We start from the raw sequence: 17,512 nt of genomic DNA on the forward strand, positions 1-17,512 counted from the left end.
CAAACATATTGCATGAGATGGTGTACATGCACTCCAAACTCTCTGGAATGAAGCTGCACCTCACGCATTTGCAAATTGTAACCACTTTAGGGAACTCTATTTAATTCTCGTATCTGCTCTATTTGAGAAAAACTATGGCAGAATACTAATGTAAAACTGAGGATGCCTCGCTTAGGTTTCAAACCAGTTCCCCCAGATTGTTTTAGTTTTCCCTCAAAGCAAATGAAAAACCATGTGCTTAGAATTTTCGAACTTCTTAAAGTTATTTTTGTAACATTACCTCTAGCTCAATGGTCAATGACAATAATATGATAGAATCTTTAGAAATAAATTGACTAAAACATATTGTTTTTTGAAAAGTTCCACTACAATCCATCCATGGTCACATCATTTTAACATACATCACTGGAACATCAATGAGAGAAATAATTATAAAACTTTAATTAACTTTTTGAATACCCTAAATGTACTACCATAATAAGCATTCAAACTCTCTCTCTCTCTCACACACACATATATTAAATTTCAAATTTTAACCTAGATAATAACAAATATCTCAATAACCTGGAGACATGTTCCCCACCCCCTGAGACATGTCTTTAGTACAAGAGACGAGCTTGGGAATGTCCCAACACACAAGGTTCTTTTGGCTGCCAACCAGAATTTGACATCTCTTGTCAGAAAACTTAGAGCAAAACATGTCAAAAAGAAAGTAAAGAAGGAAAATGAATAAAATAAACCTGCATAATGTTGTATGTTGATGTTTTGGATGATACAAAGTTCCGTGCAAAGTAATAGCGATCGGATCTACTCATAATGTAGACTTTTGATTACTGATATACCCTCATTTTTTTAATGGACTAAAGAGAAATCGTCTTTACTATTAACTGTTCTTGTATGACTGATATACTCTTATTTATTGTAATAGTCTAAAGAGATATTGCCTTTACTATTTATTGTTCTTGTATGATTAATTTACTTTTCTTATTTTCAAAGTTCTATGTCGTGATATGTTCTAGAAATTAATAAATTATACTAGAAAAATGGTATCCCCAAGCACTCTAGTCTCCTATCCAAGTATCCCCATTTCCTTGTGACTATGGTATACACACATATATATTGGTGACTATGATAAATATGTATAACGACGTTTGCACCACTTGATTGCCTTTTTGTTAAAACCTATAAGATCAATTCCAAATGTGCAACCAATGGCTTTGATAAATATGTTGTTTCAACAAATATTGGCCTTGGAGAGTGCTTAGTAGCTCCACTATCACTTTTATTGAATAAGGAGGACTTCTTCAATTGCCAAGAATAGTGCTTACTAGAAAAGAGTTGAATGAAGCACCCACATGGTTGAAATATGTCAATGAACACTTGACCAATGGGACCACTAATATAGTTAATTACAATTTTTGCTTATTCCTTTGCCTTAAGAACCTGATTAATGATTTAATAATGTCACTTGTAAGGGATTCCTTATCAATATGTTGAAATGGATTCTCATCTTTACATCAAAAAATCTTAGAGACTATGAAATCAATGAAGGGATTACTCAAATCCTTCACAAGAACTCCAAGGTGCTACTCATTGCAAACATCGGAGTCATCTTTTTGTCACATTCTCATTGTCAAACTCATTTTTGTGAATACTATTAAGATCCCAGATCATCTAAAAAAAATCCTCTCACAAACATCAATTGTGTCTGTGTCTACTTGTGCTCTATCCACCTCTACCATGGCTATAGCGTCTATCTCCGAAGTCACACAACCAAAATTTGACATCTCTTCCAAAAAACTTAGAGCAAAACATGTCAAAAAGAAAGTAAGGAAGGAAAATAAATAAAATAAATCGGCATAATGTTGTATGTTGATATTTTGGATGATACAAAAATCCGTCAAAGTAATAGTGATCGGATCTACTTATATTGTATACTTTTGATTAATGATATACCCTCCTTATTTTTGTAATGAACTAAAGACAAATTGTCTTTAATATTAATTGTTCTTGTATGACTGATATACTCTTATTTATTGTAATGGTCTAAAGAGATTTTGCCTTCACTATTTATTGTTCATGTATGATTGATATACTCTTCTTATTTTCAAGGTTCTATGTCATGATATTTTCTAGAAATTATTAAATTATACTAGAAAAATGGTATAGCCAAGCACTCCGGTCTCCTATCCAAGTATCCCCATCTCCTTGTGACTATGGAATACACACACACACACATATATTGGTGATTATGATAAATATGTATACCAACGTTTGCACCACTTGATTGCCTTGTCATTAAAACCTATAAGATCAATTCCAAATGTGCAACCAATGGCTTTGATAAATATGTTGTTTCAACAAATATTGGCCTTGGAGAGTGCTTACTAGATCCACTATCACTTTCATTGAATAAGGACTTCTTCATCTGCTAACAATAGTGCTTACTAGAAAAGAGTTGAATGAAACACCCACACGGTTGAATTATGTCAATGAACACTTGACCAATGGGACCATGACATACTAATCTAGTTAATTACAACTCCTACTTGTTCATTTACCTTAAGAACTTGATCAATGATTTAATAATGTCACTTGTAAGGGATTCCTCATCAATATGTTGAAATGGATTCTCATCTTTACATCAAAAAATCTTAGAGACTTTATGAAATCATTGAAGGGATTACTCAAATCCTTCACAAGAACTCCAAGGTGCTACTCACTGCAAACATCGAGTTGTCTTTTTGTCACATTCTCATTGTCAAACTCATTTTTGTGATTACTATTAAGATCCCAGATCATCTTAAAAGAAATCCTTTCTGACAAACATCAATTGTGTCTGTGTCTACTTGTGCTCTATCTACCTCTACCATGGCTATAGATTCAACCTCTTTATTTGCTTGGTCAACCTAATCAAGGTCTCCATGACTAAAGACTATCTCTAGCCTCAATGATCCACTGTGATTTTGGATCGATCTACTCTATGTGATTGAGGGGGAGTCATTTCCAAAAACCTATATGTGCCTGAGATGAATGTTGTAATGAATGTAGATTAGATCATTCAACCTCTCTGTAGGTTGTCTATTGTGCCTCTTGGATGTAGTGTTCCTATTATAAAATAAATACTGTATCAAACTATTGTTAGTGGGCCGATTGATGTAATATATCTCAGACCCATTTTTATTTTTGTGTCCGTAGTTTGTGTTGCCGTTGGCTATCTTTGTACACCCTCGGAAAGTTTTTCCGACGGGTATTTAAGCACGACTTGTAGGTAGTCTTTAGGTATGCAATTTATTTGGATTATTTCTTTGTATTGCAAATTCCAGTTGGGATTCTCTATAATTCGCCATTTCGGAAGTGAAAGATTTTCCCTATTTGGCTCGTGCAGTTTCGATGGAATTCATCCCACACCCTATTCCGTCTTTGTACTACTTGGCTCGGCTCTGGCAAATCAGAGCGTTATCTGTATATGGAAATACTATCTAGTAACTATCTAGTAACAAGTGTGTATCTTTTATACTCTGGCTTCTGCAAACTATTCGTGTTTAATATATGTTATTCTGCATTCTGAGTGGCATCGTCAAATCCCTTGCATCACCCCTACCTCCTTACACCCTCTTGTACCATTGTATGGGCACATTTGCCTCCAATCACATTGTATGGTTTACATCAAATACTGTACGGCTTCATATACCTCCGTACAACCAACTCCCACGGTTGCTTCCACACTATACGACCATTTCGTATGGTCATTCCCCTTGCCTCCACCGTACGACCTTGATATCGTACGGTCAGAGCATTATCTGTATATGGAAATATTATCTAGTAACAAGTGTGTATCTTTTATACTTTGGCTTCTGCAAACTATTCGTGTTTAATATATGTTATTCTGCATTCTAAGTGGCATTGTCAAATCCCTTGCATCACCCCTACCTCCGTACACCCTCCTGTACCATCTTACGGGCACATTGGCCTCCAATCATCATTGTATGGTTTACATCAAATACCGTACAACTTCATATACCTCCGTACAACCAACTCCCACGGTTGCTTCCACACTATACGACCATTTCGTATAGCCATTCCCCCTGCCTCCACCGTACGACCTTGATATCGTACGGTCACTGCACCTTCCACTTTCCTCCACTACTGTCTTAGCTCTATCACCGTACACCTCACCTCCTTATGGCCACTACAGAGACATCGTACGGCCAACCCATTGACACCGTACAACCCATCTGTAGCAATATTCTTGTTGTGTACGGACATCCCAGTCGTCATACTTGATCCTTACCACACCCTCCCACTGAAATTCAATGAGGTCTTGTCTTTGACGGCAACGAAACATTACAGTGGTATCAAAGCTTTGATCCTGCTAGCTTGTGGACAGTGAATGAAAGTTTATATTCGGAAGAGGACACATTCCGTTGATAGAATGGCTACCGAATCGGAACCAACAGCTGCCGAACTCGTGGTACTACTGAGTGAACTTGCCAGGAATCAGGCAGAGATCATTGATACTTAGCGACTCATGGAAGAGTCTCTCAAGAAGTTGGCAGACAATAAAATATTCGGAGAACAAAATGGTCACTATGCGGACTCAGTGTCGAGTAAATCAAACCCTCATCTAGCACGCTCTCAACCTTCCATGTCGTCTTTTCCCCACGGACGGAGGCACCACATGGAGGGAAACAACCAACCTTTGAAGAGATGCAAGAACAATTGAGAGAAGACTGGAAGAATGTGAATTTTGAGGAAGATATATCCTACAAAGATTATGCGGATCTAAGAATGAGATATTCGAGAAGTGGAAATCGAGGATATTTTAACGATGATTTAAGAAGAAAGTTGAGTAAAGTAACTTTGTCTCCACTTGACGGATCCGGATCCATATCTGTGCAAGCATGGGTAATGAAGGCCGATATGTCCAGCTTAATCCCATGCTTGAAGAAGAAGCAATTAAATTTGTGGAGCTGCACTTGGAGGGAGTTGCACATGAATGGTGGCATCATGACACCATCACATTGGGGCATGATCAAATAAATACTTATGTGGAATTCTCTGAGAGATTGATAGATTGATTTGATGGTAAAGATCTGGAACTCAATTTCAAAGATTTGGCACAGCTGAGATAAACTGGATAGGTTAACCAGTACATTGCGAAATTTTAGAAACTTTGTTTTGGCCATGGACATTTCCGAAAGAAGACGGGTAGTGCTCTTCATGGACGGACTGATAGAACCACTGAAAGGTTGGGTAAAGGGGTTCAATCCTACCACTTTGTCGAAGGCCATTAAGAAGGCACGGAGTATGGCATCATCATCAACATCATCCTCATGAAGTTACTCACATTCCAAAACGCTGATGTTTTCGAGGGACAGAGATAATAAACCTTGGCCCAAGAAGCCGTCGTTGGACGAAGCTACCAGATAGGAGCTTCGAAGGAAGAAACTATGTTTCAATTGCAAGGAACTTTGGGAATCGGGCCATAGATGCCTCATAAAAGGGAAGATCCATTACATTGAGTTCATGTTCGATGATGAGGACGATTAGGAAGAAATACCTGCCGAAGACAACTAACATCACGACGACACCAACATGGTTAGTTTGAATTGTATGAAAAGAATTGTAGCTTTGGTACGGCGCGGAGGAACTATTGCCCTAGCCGGTAGCCCGAGGTGCACAATTTTTCTTGTACGGGGAACCCTTCAAGGACAAAGGGTTTTATGGTGATGCTGGATAGCGGAGACACTCAAAATTTCATAAACTCATCTCTGGTGAAGCGAAGAGGTCTACCTACGAAGACATACGCAGGATTTCAGGTTAAGGTTGCCGGAGGGACTCTTCTGCCCTGCGCACACCTTGTTCCTTAGCTATTGTTCCTTAGCTAAGTATCACAATGGCGAATCACACGGTGACTGAGGATTTCTTCATAGTGGACCTTGATGACATGGAGGTTATTCTAGGCATACAGTGGATGGAGACACTTGATGAATACACTCAGAGTTTCAAATAGATGGACTTCACTTTTGTTTTGGATGGAAAGAAGGTTCTCCGCGGAATGACAAATGAAGTTCTGAAGGAAGTTTTTGCACGTCGGATGGAGGCAATTTTTCAACGTGATGACGTTGCGTGGGCTGCACATTGTTTTATCTTGGCGGAACCTATAAAAAGGCAACAAACACCTCCCCAGGATGATGATCTCTAGGATATTTTGAGTAAACATGATAAAGTTTTCATTGATATTCCTCCTAGTATACCGCCTCATCGAGGGTTTGAACATACTATTGAGCTGGAAGCTGGAGCCAAGCCAGTCATAACCACGCCCTACTGTCATCCCAAAAAATTCAAAGATGAGATCAAAAGAACTATTCAGGAACTGTTGGAGAAAGGATGGATCCGTCCTAGTTCTAGCCCCTTCGCATCATCAGTAGTTTTGGTCAAGAAGGATGGGACGATGCGCATGTGTGTGGACTACTGTACGTTGAACCAAAAAAATAAAGAATAGATATCCCATTCTAAGGATAGATGAGTTGCTGGTGCATGGTGCAGTCTTTTTTTCGAAAATAGATCTCCATTCTGGAGACCATCAGAGCCGCATGAGGGAGGAAGACGTAGAAAAGACGGCCTTCCATTGTCACTACGGGCATTATGAGTTTTTTGTCATGCCGTTCGGATTGACAAATGCACCTACTACATTCCAATCATGCATGAATCACATCTTCAACAAACATTTGTGTTACTTATTGGTTTTTTTTGATGATCTTATCTATAGCAGGACATGGGAGGAGCACATGAAGCATCTGAATGAAGTCTTAAGGATCATGGAGGAGTAGTCTTTGTTCGCCAAGCAATCCAAGTGTGAATTCGGTATGACAGAAATATTGTACCTGGGGCATGTTGTTAGTAAATACGGAGTTCAAGTTCATCAGGAGAAGATTCAGGCTATCCTTGATTGGCCTCCCCCAAAATCACTAACGGATTTGCGAGGATTTTTCAAATTGTGTAGTTATTACTAGAGGTTCGTTAAAGGATTCCCTTAGCTCAGCGCACCCTTAACGGATCTGACAAGGAAGGGGTCTTTCAAGTGGAATGAAAAGGCACAACTCACTTTTGATAAGTTGAAAGAGGCAATGAGCACTTGTCCCGTACTTTGCATTACCTGATTTCACTCGATCGTTCATTTTGGAGTGCGATGCGCTCGGAGGAGACATTGGCACGGTACTGATGCAAGATAGACACCCCATAGCTTATGAGAGTAGGAAGCTTACGCAGATAAAATGCCTATATTCCATCTAGGACAAAGGGATGTTGGCCATTGTACATGCACTAACCAAGTTCCGACAATATTTGATAGGTGCCAAGTTTGTCGTTCGTACGGATCACAATAGTTTGAGATATTTTCTAGAGCAACGGGACTTGAACGAGAGGCAACAAAAATGGGTAAGCAAGGTTCAGGTTTTTGATTTTGACATCGAATATGTAAAGGGAAGAACAATGTGGTTGCAGATGCCTTGTCCAGGAAACCCGCCATTTGCTCACTAAACCAGATTTCAGCTGATTGGAAGGCACATCTATTGGTAGAATACTCCAAAAACACATTTGCTTGTGAGCTAATGGATGGCAACACCTTGGATGATCGGTACAGAGTGGTGGGTGACATCATCTACTATAAGAATTGGATATTTTTGGTGCCGAAATCCAAATTGAAGCAGAAAATCTTGTAGGAAGTACATGACTCACCCTTGGCAGGACACTCAGGTTTCCTCAAAACTTATAGAAGTCTCTGGGAGAGGTTTTCATGGAAAGGACTTAAAGGGGACGTGTTGCAGTATGTAAGAGAGTGTGCGGTCTACTAGCAGAACAAATCCAAACATACTCTACCTGTCGGGTTACTGCAACCTTTACCAATTCCAAAACATAAGTGGGAAAGTATCTTGATGGATTTCATAACGGGGCTTCCCAAGGTGAACGGAAAGGTTTGTATTTTCGTGGTGGTTGACAGATTGACAAAGTACGCACATTTTTTTGCCATCCCCTCAGATTTTCAAGCCGCACAAATTGCCGATCTGTTTTCTAGAGAAATCTTTCGTCTGCACGGGTTACCTCGTAACGTTGTCAGGGATCGGGATGGGTGATTCATGAGTATCTTCTAGACAAAACTGTTTCGGATGGCAGAAATAGAATTGTCACCAAGTACTAGTTACCACCCACAGATAGACGAACAAACGGAGATTGTGAACAAGTGGCTCGAAGGTTACCTTCGGAACTACCCTTCGGCACAACAACGAGCATGGGTCAAATGGATACATCTAAGGGAATATTGCTACAATACTATGTACCACATGTCCATCGAAACGACACCATTCAAAGCTCTGTACAGGTATGAATTTCTTTCCTTCATTGACACAGTTTTGGGTGGCAGTCGCGCACCAAGGGCGAGAGACTGGCTTCAGGAGGTTAAGGACATACTAAGATGCTTGAAGGAAACTTACAACAGGCACAAAATCAAAAGATGATGTACGCCAACAAACATAGACTGGAGAGGAGTTTCGAAGTAGGGGACTTGGTCTATCTCAAGCTCCAGCCATATCGACAATCCTCATTAAAGGAAAAGGGAAAAGACAAATTGAAGCCACGATTTTATGGCCCCTATCGTGTAGTTCCTCGTGTTGGTGAAGTCGCGTACGAGCTAGAACTTCCAGAGGGAAGTCGTATTCATAACGTTTTTCATGTTTCATGACTGAAGAAGGCCGTAGGGCAGAATGTCATGGTAGCTACAGACCTTCCACCACTTAATGAAGAAGGAAAGCTCATATTGGAACTAGCCGAAATCATCGAAATACGTGAGAAGACTTTGCAGAGCCGTACGGTGAAGGAATATTTGGTGCGTTGGAAACACTTGCCATTAGACGACGCGACGTGGGAGGGCGAGCACATTCTCTAGCACTCGGCATTGCATTTTCTTGAGGATAAGCAAAATTTGGGATGGGAGGACTATAATGTTCCCGTTATAAAATAAATTATGTATCAAACTATTGTTAATGGGCCAATTGATTTAATATATCTCGGACCCATTTTTATTTTTGTTTCCGTAGTTTGTGTCACTGTTGGCTATCTTTGTACACCTTCAGAAAGTTTTCCCGACGGGTATTTAAGCACGACTTGTAGGTAGTCTTTAGGTATGCAATTTATTTGGATTATTTCTTTGCACTGCGAATTCTAGTTGGGATTCTCTGGAATTCACCATTTCTGAAGTGAAAGATCCTCCCTATTTGGCTCGTGCGGTTTCAGTGGGATTCATCCCTCACCCTATTCTGTCTTTGTATTGCTTGGCTCGAATCGAAGCGTTATCTATATATGGAAATACTATCTGGTAACAAGTGTGTATCTTTTATACTCTGGCTTTTGCAAACTATTCGTGTTTAATATATATTATTTTGCATTCTGAGTGGCATTGTCGAATCCCTTGCATCATCCCTACCTCTGTACACCCTCCTGTACCATCGTACGGGCACATTGGCCTCCAATCATCACTGTATTGTTTACATCAAATACCTTACGACTTCATATGCCTCCGTACGACCAACTCCCACAGTTGCTCCCACATCGTACGACCATTCTGTACGGCTATTCCCCCTGCCTCCACTGTATGGCCTTGATACCGTACAAGCACTGCACCTTCCACTTCCCTCCATCGTACTATCTCAGCCCTGTCACTGTACACCCTCCTCACCTTTGTATGGCCACTACAGAGACACCATACGGTTAACCCATTGACACCGTACGACCCATCTACATCAATATTCTTGTTGTGTATGGACATCCCAGTTGTCATACTTGATCCGTACCACACTCTTCCATTGAAATTCAGTGAGGTCTTGTCTTCGACGACAACGGAACATTACATTGGAATGTATCTTCTCATACATGTTCCAATTGCGCTTGCAACCTAAAGCATTGTATGGTTGGCTCAATATGTGAATGACAATCGTTTAAAAATGTGGTTCTTTGACACCAAACATTTGCTACCATATATTTGAGATGAGAGAGGAAAAAAATCAATCTCATTTCCAATTGTAAGTTTCAATTTTCAACATTGAATAATAACACAAAAAGGAAATATTATTACATTTTTAATCTTAAACTATGCCCTTGAACATATTTTTACTTGGTTATAATGTGGTCTGAATATATTTTCATATTTGATGAGAAAAGATCTCTCCTTGTGCATGAGTAGAGGCCTCAATCTTGAGGACTATATGTTTGGTACTATCGGGCAACATCGTATCTATCACTGAGTAGAGTTCATTGAGAACCTCTTTATCCACCTTGAAATCAAGGTGGTATTGAAATGTCAAATTGAGGAAATAAGCAGCTGCATGGAGGGGTACATAAAGCTATAGGTTTCATCTCTTATCAATGGTCTCCTAAATGGGACAATACTTACCTTTAACTACCTAATAGATGGATCTAATGGCCTCCTTGGCCCTATCCACCCCCTCATATATGTTGCCCTTATATGTAGCCCATTGTAGGCTTCTCTCCACACTTATAGGAGAACTACCAAGGTCTTAGGTAAATGCAAATATTGTTAAACATTATCTTAACTTCAAGTAAGTGTGAACAAAACTAGGAAAATAAAAGAAAAAAAATGATAAAAAATAAAATACAATGTAGAATTAATTTTTTAACTCACAATTTTTACATTATGAGTTTTCATCAACAACAAATTCAGTTCAATTTTTTGTTGTGGCAATTAGTATTGTTCCTGTGTCCACATATTTTGATGTGGCTACACCTATTGTTGATACAGTTGGCATGAGTGCACATGGTTCAATTGTAGCTATATCTTTTTCAGCGATTATTGGTGATGACTAGGATTCCCGTCCAATATTATATTATGTGGATGGATACAGGGAAGAAGAGGATAAATAGATCTTCTATGGAGTTGCCTTCTGATGACATTCTGACTTCTACATCATTTGCACAAGTTTTGGGTGTTACGCTGCAGGACATGTGGTTGGTCCTGATGATATTGGTTTGCAGTTGGTTTAGTGTCTACAGGGATGTCATGCACTTCTTCATTTGGGATCCAGGTGGAGGTTGGAGTTCATTGTATTGCCGGATTGCTTGAGGACAAACAATCTCGGGGAGAGAGGATTGTAATGTTCTCATTTTTGTCAGCATCGAAATTCGAGAGATTAGCCTATTATTGAGATCCTTGTGGGCTAATTATTGTGAATAGAGGGTCTTTCTAGTGGCATTGGCTTGGCTTGGGAGGGTCTTGTCTTCTCCACAATTCACTAAGCGACTGGTTGGTCTTCGTTTGGGTGTCTATTTACTATTTGTGGTAAGTCGGGTGTTGATTGAGATGAACCCTTTCTATTTTTGGAAAGTGCATTTGGTCACATGGAGAAATAATAGGTATGACTCCTATTTTAGACGACATATTTAAATGATGAGTTTTTTGGGAGTTATTATATCTTTAGTGGTCAAATTATTATTAAATAATTAAATATCTAATTATAAAGTTATAATTTAACTTTGGAGTTATTATATTTTTAGTGGCCAAATTATTATTAAATAATTAAATGTCTTATTATAAAGTTATAATTATAACTTTCACTTAAGTTGAAGGTTGAGTTATCATTGAAAAGAGCCATTTATTAATTAGTTAAGCCAAGTCAAGTGAAAGAATCTAATGGAAGCTTCTAATTAATGTTGTGTGGTGAAGCTTCTTGAGTGAAGTTACATTTTGACAACAAAAGGGTATATGGAGGTTATAAATACAAACCCATTTGTTGAGAAAAGCATGTTTGGATATTTTATTTGCTTTTGATGCCTTTGTGGCTTTTTCTGAGTTTTGATTTTTGTGCCCTTGCTGAAGTATAAGGGTCTGAATTCTGAGTTGTTCCATTGGATCTACAGCTGAAGTATTGTAGATTCAAATCTTAGATTTTGTTCTGAGTTTGCATTGGCAATTGTGTTGAGGTATACAATTGGCCAGTTCTCCTGCTGTTTTACTGTGGGTAAGGAGAAGATTAATTGTTGGAGCTGATTATTTTCGAACCTACTGCTGAGGTATAGTAGTATTGGAATTTGAGTCTTGTGGATCAATTTCTTAAGGTTTGCATCTTCCATTTCTGTCATTGTTGTTGCTTGGAAGAAAGTGTGTGAAATTCTGAGATGTAATTTGATTCAATGCTGATGTAAATTGAATTAAGAGATAAATATGAAGTAGTTCATTTTTTAAAAAAGTTACATGGCATAGTAAATCAAATGCAAATCTATCATTGCCATTGAATTGAGCTTGGTCATCGTTAGTGTTGCTAAAAATTGCCTAATCTTGGTGAATGTGATTTAGTCAACTTTGGAGTTCTTTTCAATAGTATTGACATTGTATACTAAATGTTCTGATGTAATGTCAAAAGTCAGAAATATTAGTATTTGTTAGAGCTATAGCCGAGCAGGGTTATTACAATAGAAGACATTTTCATCAAACTTATTAGTTGAAATACCAATCCCTTGGTATAGTTAGTGTGTTTTAGAAGAGTTTGCCATCAAGTATTAAAATCAGACCAAAAACCAATTTAGCAATTGTTAATACAGTGGATAACAAGTATGACAAATTAAAGAATTAGATAGGAAGAAGTCTCCTGCAACTCAAGAAATTAGTCAAAACCCTAAGGAATCACACAAACATTTAACTAGATTTGAACAGAAATTTTGCAGTAACCATCATAACCTAGAATTTCTTCATAGCTTATATATCAAACTCAAGAGAAAATTCTTAATGCATTTTAAATTAACATTGTACCTAAATAAACAAATGAAGCTGAACTCTAAAGGAAATACAGGCACAAAAAGAAAGCTACAATAATTAAAATCAAGACATACATGCTTCCTCATTTTCATTCAAATACATTGGTATATATATATATATATAAAATTTTATAAGAAACTTATAAACATCTCCAAATATCTTGAGTAGTTGTCAAACAACTCAATTACAAACATTCCTACCACTAATATAATAACCTCTAAACAAACCTAACAAATATTTTAACTCACTTTACCTTACATGTGAAATCTAATTCCCAACAACCCCATTCTTGTGAATGTGGGCTGAAAGTACTTTAGAAGACTAGATGACTGCATGTAGTATCTCACCAAACACTATAATATAAGAGTAAGGAAAAACACATCTGTGCTTATTGTACTTCCATTCAAAGATAGGGACTAACACATCTATTGAAGGCCTTGCATCAATTTTGGATAGGGAGAAACATATTTTCCAATAGCAGTCATGAACAGTGATACACATTTGCTCACAACAATTATGACTGTGGACAAACACATCCAATCTCTTGGTGTATTTATACATTTCAAAGTTAAACATTCCATTTTTTTGGTCTTAATGATTCATTGAATCTTTTCAATTGTAAACTTAGAAAATACAATAAAATGATATTATTCAAAAGAACATAACTACAAGGCATCATCTCTATCTGTATTATTTCCAGTGAAGTAAAATATTCCATTTTATGGTCTTTGCAAATATTTGTCCTCCCTTTCTGCTATAAATTTAAAAAACAATATCAAACATAAACACCTAGTTCTTGGGCTTTACAAATTGTGTCTTCCATTGTTATAATAGTATATCTGAATTCATGTCTAACATGTTATTACCATCACATTTTAACTACAAAATCAAAGATCAGTACAAATCTATGTTGCACGGGTACACGTACTCATACCCCTAGGATGCATACCCGGTGCACATACCCAAGTACCAAGTACTCAGTGGAGAGCATCATAGCTTAGGACCTTGATTAAGGTTTCTAATTTTTGTTTTGGTTATTTCTATTTATCAGCTTGATGTATGTAAATCTTAATTCAATATATAATCAGTTTGAGACTTTGATACAATACATCTTAACAGTAAACTTTATCATTCTTCAAGTCAGAAGTTTATCATTCGCAATATGTTATTGTTATATGATTTGTAGTGCCTACCCCTAGTTGACTTTTTTGATTGTATTGCCGGATTCTTTTAGGCCAGTTTTCTGATTGTGTTTTATGATTCGGTACTTGGTTAATGGATTTGATTATATGTCATTTCATACTCAACTGATAATGTGATGAGTTGTTCAGTTATTTCATGTGTTTATGTTTATCCTTTCAACGATGATGGCAGTGATTTTAGTTATCTCAGGATGGTTAGATAGATGGATTAATTATGTACAGTTCTATGGTTACTTACCCCATACTTGCATGTGTATGGTGTACCTGTTTGTTTTACTTTATGTATGACGTTTTTGATGTGGTTGAGGGAGGGAGTCATAGTCGCATGCTAGTCGGGATCTACACAATGTACCACTTCCTGCCATTTCCTATTTAGTTTAGAATATGTGTTTGAACATGCGTGGATTTTGTGTAGATTGCAGGTACCGGGTATTGACTTCCTTGAATTGCCAGGATGAGTGTACCCTATTACAGTATCTCAATGGTATAGGTAGGGAGATAACTCTTGAGTCCAAATCCTAACCTAAGCTAATTGTACTAGAAAATAGGACAAGTATCTGAGTTAGTTTCACCTTTCCGAATTTGTCAAGTGATGTGAATTTGTGATTTTGACCCTAGAGTTTGTGTTGGTATTCTGTACTTTATGTTGGATTTTCGTATTAAGTCTTGTGGGCGTGTGTGATTTTCTATTATAATTAAATCGATTTAAAAGAATATTTAACGATTTAATTTAATGGGAATTTTATAAGGAAAATTTGATATTTAATTATATTTAATTAATTAAATAAAAGAAATAAATTTAAAAGATTTGATTAAGTTCTAATTTTGGTGTATTTATATTTATTTAATTCAATAATAATTATTTAGGAGTTTTATTTTAATAATAAACTCTAAATAATATTATTAGTTGAATTAATAAATATATTATTAAAACGTCTCACAATTAACTAGAGAGAAAACATAAATTTAATAAAGTCTATTTTAATTAAATTGCATAAAGCTTATGCATGAAATTAAAATATAATAAATTAATTAAAGAGAGAAAGCTAACTAATTTAATAAAGATATTTTAAATTGCTGAAAGCGTGCATGAAAATGTAAAAGATAATTAAATATTAAAATAAAATAGATCAACGAGTCTTCTCGCATGATTGCACAATTGAAGCCCTAAATTTAAGGGAGAACTCTTTATTAGAGATCTAGAGCTCATTTTACAATTACACAAGGTTTGGAGGATCTGATTTTCGAGAAGAAGGTTTCAAAGGAAAAAGGGAATTGTTTGCAGGTTCTATGTGCTCGTTGTTTTAGCATCAGATCCAGGTAGGATCTTGTGGGTTTTACGCAGTAGATTCATTCTTAAATATATCTGTCTTATTCGTGTCTAATTGAAATTGTTTCAGAGTATATTTGGGTTTAAACCCTTGTGTATGAATTTGATTGTTCTTCGTTTTCAAAAGCATCTCTGAACGAATTTAATATTTGAAGCCCTCGTTTGATTAATTGGATAATTCGTAGTATGAATCAATTAAGAAATTTGTGTTTTCAGGATAGGGTTTGGGAAAGTTTCATTTTTTAGCAGGTTTCCAATTTAGGAAACTTTCCGTTTTTAGCAGGTTTCTATTTCGGGAAAGTTTCCGTTTTTAGTAGGTTTCCATTTTGGGGAAGTTTTTGTTTTTAGCAGGTTTCCATTTCGGGAAAGTTTCCATTTTTAGCAAGTTTCCATTTCAGAAAAGTTTCCCTTTTTAGCAAGTTTCCTTTTTGGGAAAGTTTTTCCAAAGTCTAATAAATTTAAAATTATTATGGTAATAATTGATAATTATTATTATTAATAATTTTAATAAGTATTGTTGAAATTTTAAATTTAATTATTTGAAAATTTGATTTTTTACTTTATTATTTAAATATAATTCTAAAGTAAATTGAAAATCAAAGAAATTAATTGGGAGAATTAATGTTTTCTTTTGTAAACTTGGATGTGTTTATATGGTTTAGATATATGAAAATGATTGTAATACTAGGGAAATTTTGTTATTCAAAAACCGTAGTAATTATAATACTTTGAGAAAACAAAAACATGAAACCCTGATTGAGATCGAAAACATTATGAATTGCAATACTTAAAAATGAGAATGAGAACTTGAAAACCGATAAGTGAAAATTAAACCTTGGTGTTTTCAAAACCCTATGAATTATGAAAATGACTATTGTATGTGCTCTTTATGACATGTGGTTTATTGATATTGGGTTTTAGGGTTGTCTTAGCTTTGGCCAGTTAGGATGTTTACCAGAGGCTTGGGAGTTTTGTTCTGTGATGTCATGATGATGTTTTGATTACGATCTTTTATACCTGAGCAAGGTGATGTATCATGTGTGTGCTATGATGAATTTGATTAGATATTTTGATGTGCATTCCAGTTCTTGTGTATAACTGAGGTGGATGGTGTGTCTTTCCTAATATAACCTTTGAGTCTTCGATCAATTATCCTTGATTGCTTCCTAGTTGCTTGCATAGGACTGAGGTGATTAAATGATTTGTTTTTGGTGATGTCATGTTATGACATGGATTTGGTTTATGTGTATTGGATTTTGGATCAGTCTTGTTAGGATGATCGTATTGGTGAACTCTGTGATTATGATTAGTAATATTTCAATGCTTTCCAGTTGCTTGTTTAAGAGCTGATGTGTGGTTTATGGTCATTTGAGATCTTTTTCTTTTGCTGAGCTTAGGGTAGGTTTTCTGTATGTCATGTTGGGAAGTGGCTTGCAATGAAGGCCGAGGCCCTAAAGAGGCTGATGGGTAACCCATTGTAGGTTATTTTAATAAGTGATAACATTTTATTAAATGGGTTTAAAATAAATTAATAAGGTATTGGCACCACAAAAAGTCACTAGGGCATCCAAAGTATCAAAAGATTACTGTGGTAACCTTAGAGTTGACTTGTTAGTATGCCTTATCTGTACGAAAGGATACTGATGCCGCATAGAGTCACTAGGGGGTTCGGAGTATTAAAAGACTAGATCGGGTAACTTTAGAGTTGGCTCATGTGATGACACTTGTCCACTTGCATATTAGATTCCCTACATGTCTGTGTTGCCTCTGGAATTAGTTGATACTTGTGTCTTGGTACCCTTTGAGATAGTTTGCTTTCTAGATGTTGGTTTTGACTTTTGAGATTGTTATCCTGTATGAGAATTGAGACTATTTCCTCAGCGTAGTGGGAATGGACCTTTTTGGGTTTCACAAGGTCGAGTGGTAGTGCATTTTCTTATACCATTGAGATCCGACTGTCGGAGGCCGTTGCTAGATGTGTTTGTGCAGATGTTCCTTTTTATCTGATCTTGTATTTCTATGATGGATGGTTATACTCTTAAGTGTATTGTGGTTGATTTCATAGATCTTACAAGATGATGTAATCTATTTCATAATGTATATTATTTCAGCGTTTCATATCCTGTGACTTGTATAGTGGATGATTGTGCATTG

General features: G+C 36.6%; 1 protein-coding gene across 2 annotated transcripts in view; it reads left to right on the plus strand.

The window, feature by feature from the left end:
* The window catches only part of LOC149569115 (DNA-directed RNA polymerases IV and V subunit 2-like), a 119,326-nt gene that overhangs the window by 5,276 nt on the left and 96,538 nt on the right, over positions 1-17,512 (plus strand). The window lies entirely within an intron of this gene.

The sequence above is a fragment of the Cupressus sempervirens genome, chromosome 3 (assembly GCF_028749045.1).
Source record: "Cupressus sempervirens isolate cs-2001-9-10 chromosome 3, ASM2874904v1, whole genome shotgun sequence".
Lineage (NCBI taxonomy): Eukaryota > Viridiplantae > Streptophyta > Pinopsida > Cupressales > Cupressaceae > Cupressus > Cupressus sempervirens.